The sequence below is a fragment of the Petromyzon marinus genome, chromosome 9 (assembly GCF_048934315.1).
Source record: "Petromyzon marinus isolate PM22_M1 ecotype Great Lakes invasive population chromosome 9, UKy_Petmar_22M1.pri1.0, whole genome shotgun sequence".
Classification (NCBI taxonomy): domain Eukaryota; kingdom Metazoa; phylum Chordata; class Hyperoartia; order Petromyzontiformes; family Petromyzontidae; genus Petromyzon; species Petromyzon marinus.
Genome location: NC_133675.1, coordinates 8,799,282 through 8,807,638, shown reverse-complemented (window position 1 = coordinate 8,807,638; position 8,357 = coordinate 8,799,282).

Here is an 8,357-nt window from a genome sequence, read left to right as displayed (position 1 = left end):
AATCTATTCTAAACCTTCCTTTGACAGTCTGACTGCCTATCTGCTGTTTAAAATTGATGTGTACCATTTACCATCTGAAACAGGTGTATAGACCCCCCCCTCTCGGTTTTACAAACCTCACATAATGACATAACAAGGACAATTTGTATAGTTTATTGTGATTACAGGCCGGCTGGCTTGAAATTATTACATTAAGTGAGCCCAGTTACAACAATGGCCCTATGAATGTGCCCCCAAAGTGTGGAGGAGTTTCTTCAATATCCTGAATATTATTCAGTCATTTAGTTAAATGTTGTTTCTAATTTTCTGGTAATGCTCAGTAATTATACATAATGGGGCAATCTTTCTCCTTTTGAAGGCAGTTTGGCGTAATATGCCGTGGCGGTTTTTGGGCTGTAATTGCTGCTGTTTTGCGCGAGAGCTCAGGCGTGATTCATGGAAGATGGCAAATTGCTATATTTTTTGTCCTTTTTGCTGCCAAGCTAAATTATATTATCATCTGCAGGCCCCTTTAATGCCTGATGATAGCTATTGTGAGGATGGAAGCTGCGCAGTCATATTCATTGGGTGGGGCAATTTAAAATTTTGGTTCTTAGGAAACACAAAAATGGTCTACTTACACAAATTAGTTATTTCTTTTGGAGTTCATCAGATTACTTCTTATAATATATATTTTTTTCTCTGTGGGTTGCAATCTTCTATGTATCATAGTTGCCAAAGGTGCTGTAAAATAAATAATCTTGTTTTTTATTTAGACTTCCAAAGATTGAGCGGAACAAAGACGCAAAAAATATATTTGTCAAACTTAAATTGGTAGCAAAATTCAAGCTCATAAAAATGGAATGAAAAGTCCAACAGATGTAAAACACTTCGGGAGAGAACAAGACAATATCGTCAAGATATAAGAACTGTGCACAGGCGTTTCGGAATAGAATGTAATCCTTGTACCATCTTTGACACATTATATATTTTTTTTGATGGGCAATAATAAGAAGAAATAGTGTAAACCAGCATCCGTGAATTTTATTTCCAGCTGCGATAGTCACATGCAAACAGGAAGGCAGCGAGACATGGCTATCGCAAGGCAGGCAGACTCGTGTAACACTAACAGTTCATGTGGAGAGGAGGAGGAGGAGTGGTGTGGGTGGAGGAGGTGGGCGGTGGAATGGGGTAGTGGGGGGGTGAGAGGACGTTAATTAGCTGACGCCCGACAGTGCAGAGAAGCAATGGATTTTTTTTGTACATAACCCTCCTGGGCTTCCAGGCAGTGGCGTAATTTCCAGCAGCCGATGATCTCAAACGTGCGGACCCTCTCCCATTCCACGGTGCGTCCTCTAAAAGCACCGATAGTTTTTCACCGTTACCCGAGTGTTGTCTGCTGGCGAGACAGTCTGTCTCGTGCCAGGAGGTAAACTGGGGATCGGGGAACCTGACGAAGCTTCTCAGCGGCCGGTGATAGATGGACATCCAGACCACAAAATGGTTTTGTGTTTATGGTGAATGCGCTGCCTGACCTTCAAAGCAATCTATTTGGTTTTACAGAATCATTGGGGGCCCTTGAGGACTGGCAGATCCGGGATGTTTGTTCATCAATAAATGGTCTGGAAGAGTGAAAGCTCGAGGTGGAATTGCTCCTTTTCAATTTGCCCGATGTTAGACCAGACTCTTATTGATTGGTGGCGGCGCGGCAGGTGCCAGCCACTCCGCAGACGATTGAGAAAGCGGAGATAGTGCAGTTCCGCCAACAAGAAAGTTGTTTTTTGTTTAATGAAGTATTGACACACGACACCCTTTACAAATGCACCTCGTCATGTCCTTTTAATTAAAGGACAAACATAAGATGAAACTGTGCTGCATCATGGGCGAACAATTAGCGTGGTGAGACAAATGGAGAATAAATGCGCAGGTTCTGAGCTCTTCCTGCATTTACGCATTTGGGTAGAAAAAAATGCCATTTTTTTTGTCAGTCTGAAATAAAGGATATGTATATTTGTAAATGCACTATATAATTACCTCTGATTTGTAATAATAAAATATCCAGTGCTTAGGATTCGAATATTTAATACGACCAATAAATAGCATAGGGACAATTCTAAATACGGAAAGAATAACAGCGTGGGCATTGCATTATTCCATGTTAGCACGAAAACCCCAAAGTAAATACATTTTCTTTTGATCAACTACAAAAAAATCTACAAATGTTTACATAAAAACTAAAATTGGATATTTTTCAAAGCCAAACAGTTTTTATTAGACTATCTTTCACCGAAAACTGTAACAGTCGAGTGTCGAAATTACTATTTTTTTCACGACCGGTTTGGTAAAATCTACACCCCCCCCCCCCCTACGATCCTCCTTTCCCAAAGCTGGAGCGAGTGCAATTATCATCATAATGTCGTATATCTGCTACCTCGCAGCATCGCCGATAACTCAGTTTGCTCTTTATGTTTGGACAAAAACCCATCCGACGCCATTATTAACCGAGCGCACACACCACAGACCGCAGCTCCGCTTTAATTAGCTGGCGCCGATCAATAGACAACACCGAGGCAGAACCTGCGCAACATTCATCCACAGTTCTCTGACACTCTCCAGGAACACGGGCCAGCCATGTTCAGGCCTAAGGCTGAGGAGGCAAACACGGGGATAAAGGCCACGCATGTCAAGGGTCTTATGTCAACTTTCTCTCCCATGGAATAAATGGCGTGGCATCGAGGAGGGGGTACTTTATAAAAAGCGCATTTGGAGCCATTAAGTCAGTGTCAGGTTTCCGGGCTGAGCTTCTTTTACCCCTAATGTGTTGCCGGGTTGTTGGCCTATGGCCAACGCTGGCCACGGCTGACCTTAGCGCTGGCTGCCTGCATGCCCCGCTGGCCAGGCAAGGGGCGGTCAGGCGAGTCCTGCAGTGTGGCTGCCTAGGGCTGGCGACTTGGGTAATATGAACTGCCCACCCGCCCAATGATTTCAAAATGACCTCTGACCTTGGAGATCACAGGGCCCTTGATACGGCTCAAGCCACCTCTGCTGGGTCCCTGCTGTCACTCCAAGCATCTGTTGGCTCACGGTTTGACAAGCGCGGTAAAGAACGCCGCTGTTGTTGAACAAACATAAAAAAAAACATTGTATTGGCGAACACTAAAAAATATATACATGCACATGCGTACGTATGTGTACGAAACTTGTGTCAATCCGCTGTTGCGGGATGAGGTCCTCCCCCATGCCATGCAGTCAGTGAGGGTGATTTGATTTTACTTCACTGCACTGGTCTGTGAGGGTGAGTGAAGTCAAGGAGCGTAAAATGTGGGAAATAGAAGTACACCACGTAGCCACACAGCCGACAACAACTGACAAGCGTGGTGGTTGCCCATCCAAGCACTGCAGGCTCAAACATGCTTAGCTTCTGAGATCTGATGAGATTGGGCAAATTCTGGTTGATTCAGTTACAGCGCAAATATATATACAGCACCCGTAAAAAATTTTGGTGCTCATTCAAACTCCTGGTACGATGTGGAATGAAGCGATATATTTTTGATATGATAGCCGTTGTATTTTTGGAAGGAAACATACATTGACCATAATAAATGCACTCGGAAGGGACGTAATTAAAACATCTATGCCCAACAGTCTTTGATTTTGTCGTTAAACACTGATGTTTTTGTCATTGGGGACAGAAGTTTTACATTGCAAGTTGTTTGCCAACATAAACTAGCGCGATTTTTTTTTTATATTTATATATATTTCGGTCCAGAATGAAAAATCGAGCATGTTGCTTCATTTTTAATTGCAGTATCAATTTTTGTAAATCAATTCACTTACGAGGCGGCGGCAGATCTATGGCTTTCAGAGGTTTTGGAAGGGTCTGACACAAGAATTGCCAGACACTTGAGTTGCTGTTGATTTTCGATCCTGTCGTTGGAAGAGGGCAACTTATTAGGTCCCAAAAGTGAAGGTAGTGTAATTGAAACCATGAAGGCTCTAAGAGTGTGCCCCAAGATGTTCGCTTGTGTATTTAATGGTGTAATTAAACATAATGCATTTGCCTGATACTGCAAAATCCATACGTATCGATCGCTATTAAAACCCTGGCTATTGAGAAATAGATTCCCCCCACAGCTTGCCAGTTCTCCCGAGTTCAAGGTGAACGCCGGGTGGGTTATTGCAGCCATCAGCAGATTTGGTCGCGAGTGTTTTAGGGCAAATCTGCCCCGTGAAGGGCATCACAATTCGCAGATGATGCTACTTCAGAAGCTCCACCAAGTCGCTTACACCCACTCAGGGCTCAGTTTCAGCCCTGTCTGTTATAGCCGGTAGAGTTCTAAAGTATAACCAACCCGGCACACCGCGTCCAGTATACCTCTCACGTAGGCTGTGGCTATGGATCAAGTGCCACCTCCCTCCCGCTATACCAACGGCCCCGGCAAATGTTCAGTGAGAAATTAACCCCTGAAAATACTCGACGGCAGATGCTATAGAACTCTGTTCTTTTCTATTTCGATTCATCACCGTTCATAAATACCATGACAACATACAACCTTCACATTATTTGTGGCTTTGTTTCAGATCGAAATTCCACAGCTGATAATATGCACTGATTGAAAACTTTCCTATTTAAGAATGGTCTGTTGTTGTTGTTTTTTGTCATCGAACATTTCCCAAAAAGCACTCAATTTGGCCCTCACTCACCTCGTTAATCCTCTATTGTGTGTTCCAGTTGCATGCAATTCAACAATTATTTTCTTTTCAGAGAACTTGTTATTGTGAATAACCTTGGCGAGAGTATATCTCCTCGCACCGACTCCACTTCCGATTTGTATTTTGTTACTTTTTTACTCGCAATCTAAGAGAAACTCTTTCACCTCGATAAATGCTTTTGATTTGTTTTAATATATATGTATTTTATGACAGCATTGGTTTGGGGAAAGTCTGTACCAATTTCTGGTGAATAAAATGCTGCTTGACTCAAGCCGGGTGTACAGTTATTTTTCATTCAGTTGTTATTTTCATAATGTGATCGATAGTACGCGTGTGAAAATATGGACGTATGTAGTCATTGGTAGAAACACCTTTTTGAAATCCAACTTACCCACGTGTTTATTTGGCCTCCACATTCTTCATTATTATTTGGTTTACTCATATTCGCGAACAGATTATTTATTAAATCTTGACTTAAAACTTTCGTGACTGCAGGAATACATTTTCTATGGGTCGTTCGGTAAAGCCACGTAGATAGAAAAAAGAATAAAAAATATCACGACGTTTCGATCGCAACACAAGCAATCGTCTTCAGGTGAGACATCGCAAGACTCTCTCACCTGAAGACGATTGCTTGTGTTGCGATCGAAACATCGTGATATTTTTATTATTTTTCTTCTATCTACGTGGCTTTACTGAAAGACCCATAGAATGTAGATTATATATTTATGACCAGATGTAATGTATGCTGGGAATTACACTGGAAGATGGTGAGAGGAACACAGGTGATGTGTGCCTTGGGCAAGACACATCACTGGAATGCATGATGTCTGATGGACAAGACTGGTTGTGGAATGGCAGCCCAAAGTGAGAACACATCCATGAACATGGGGCTCCACAGTGACGAGATGTTAACTACCTTGCCTGGTAGGCAGGAGGTCGTGAGTTCGAACCCGACCCTTGGAGTTTGCATGTTCTCCCCGTGGTCACGGGGATGTTTTCTCCACATTTAGAGACATGTTTAGAGTATTTTACTTTTAGTTTAGACCTCCATGGAGATGGAGCGATGATATTAGTCCATGTGCATGACTAAGATGAATTTTGACATGGCAAGACGACGAGGGCTGGCAACGACCTGAGAATATCTCCATCCAGCAGCGGATTGAAAATGCCTGTTAATGAGAAATTATACAAACTGCACTTTAAATTTCGATTTAAAGCTTTCGTGACTGCAAGGATTCATCTTCTTTGGTTCTTTTGGTAAAGTCATGTAGAATGAGAATAAAATAATAAATTGATAAAATAAAATAACACAATAATATTCTCACGACGTTTCGGCCACAACACAAGCGGCCTTCATCAGGTGAAGGGACGAGACTGTCTGATGAAGGCCGCTTGTGTTGTGGCCGAAACGTCGTGAGAATATTATTGTGTTATTTTATTTTATCAATTTATTATTTTATTCTCATTCTACGTGACTTTACCGAAAGAACCAAAGAAGACAAACTGCACTTTATTAATTGTTTCGAAACTTTTGGAAGATTAAAAAATAAAACAAGATTGTAATATAATGATCTGGGAAGAATTTTACGATTTGTTGTTGCTTAAAAAGCAGGATACATTGCCCGCAAAATGAATGCACCAGCAAAATGGGACATAAATGCATTATTTAATGCCCACGCTGGCCTGTCTCGGGAAGGTAATGGTGTTAGAGAGTAGAAGGGAGGAATGGTGTAATTAACAAATTAACACACAGAGTCTAACAGTGTTATCCTCCAATTTAGCAAACGGGGTATTATTTTCCCATTAGGTAGTACGGGAACATTAGCCAGCTGTTGTGGATGCACCCAATATCAACCCTCACTGGCCCCCCTCCCCCATTAGATGCCCTTCCCACCCCTTTACCCCAATCTCCCGTACCCTGAAGCAGACCTCTCCTCCCTCCATCTCCGCCCCAACCATTCAGTGAATAGGAACCTGTCAACGCTTTTAATAAGTGGTTATATTCACCGTTACCAAGAAAACAGTCGCAAAATCAGCAGGAGCAGTAGCAGCCTTCGAGAGCGGCTGAATATATCCTATCATTATGAACGCACATTATGGTGGTTGGCTTTTGGGTCGCTTTTTTTACTTGTCTACTTCAGCAGAGCCTGTACTGAACATTATATAAAGACACACACCGATGCTGCTGCTTTTTGTTGTACATGGGTACACATACTCTTTGGTTCTTTCGGTAAAGTCACGTAGGTAGAAAAAAATAATAGATCACGACGTTTCGATCGCAACACAAGCGGCCATCATCAGGTGTGAAACAAACACAGCAGGAGGACCGCAACACAAGCGGCCGTCATCAGGTGTGAAACAAACACAGCAGGAGGACTGTTGACGTATGTGACTTTGCCGAAAGAACCAAAGAGTATGGATTCCTGCAGTCACGAAAGCTTCAAATCAATAATGGGTACACATTATAAGGCATTTCCTTATAGAGAACGTTAACTGTACATTATCACTTCTGTGCCTGACATCATTGCAATCATTGAAGATTTGGTCCAACAAGGACTGAATGCTAATGTACCAGCCCTGGAGAGACAGTGCCTCACCAACACTTACTTCACCTGGAATGGAACATTCTACAAAGAAGTTGAAGGTACCCCAATGGGCTCTCGCTTATCTCCAGTTGTAGCCTCTCTACGTCCGTCCTTGTGGAAGAGGTACGTATATGACACGTTCGTCATCTGGCCACATGGCCGACCAGCCCTGAACCAATTCCTCAACCACATCAATTCCATACACCCAGCCATCAAATTCACCATGGAGGTGGAAATCGATGGCAAGCTACCATTCTTGGATGTTTTAATCGAAAAGAGACCAGATGGCTCCATGGGACACTGTCTACAGGAAAGCCACCCATACGAATGCCTACCTAAAACTTGACTCCCACCACCATCCATCCAAGAAGAATTCCCTCATCAAAACCCTACACCATAGAACTCTATGTATTTCTGACCATCATCACCTAGCCAGTGAACTAGAACACGTACACAAAGCTCTTAAGATATTCAGACTACACAATCCGTAAAGCTATCACCCCAACTATTGGGAAATAACCATCTGAGAACCCAATCAAAACCATCACCTTGCCATACATAGCAAGGGTCACCAATAAGATTTACAAAATCATGAGCAAACACAAGATCCACGTTCGATTTAACACAGTACATAAAATTCGTGATCTGATCCCATCTGTGAAGGATGTGATCCCTGAAATGCAATACCCCGGCGTCTACATTCTAAGCCGTGTCTGCGGCAGTAGTTACATTGGGGAAACTAAGCAAAATGTCTCGGACCGTGTTCGTGAACATCAGGCAGATCTGAAACACAGTAGGACCAATACCTCAGCCGTGGCTGATCATTGTTTTAATGCGATGGGCTCACACGAAATTGATTTCTCTAAGACGAAGGTACTTTACAAACCCACTGGCTATCAACAAAGATTCGGTCATAAAGCTATCCATATATACAGACACAGACACAATTTCAACCAAGAAGATGCGTACAAACTTAGCAATCATTGGAACGACGTTATCAACCAGTTTAAGTCATAACTGGCTGTGATGTTCCCATCCTACCACCTTCCAATGTTAGTTGTTATTTTTGGCTCTCCG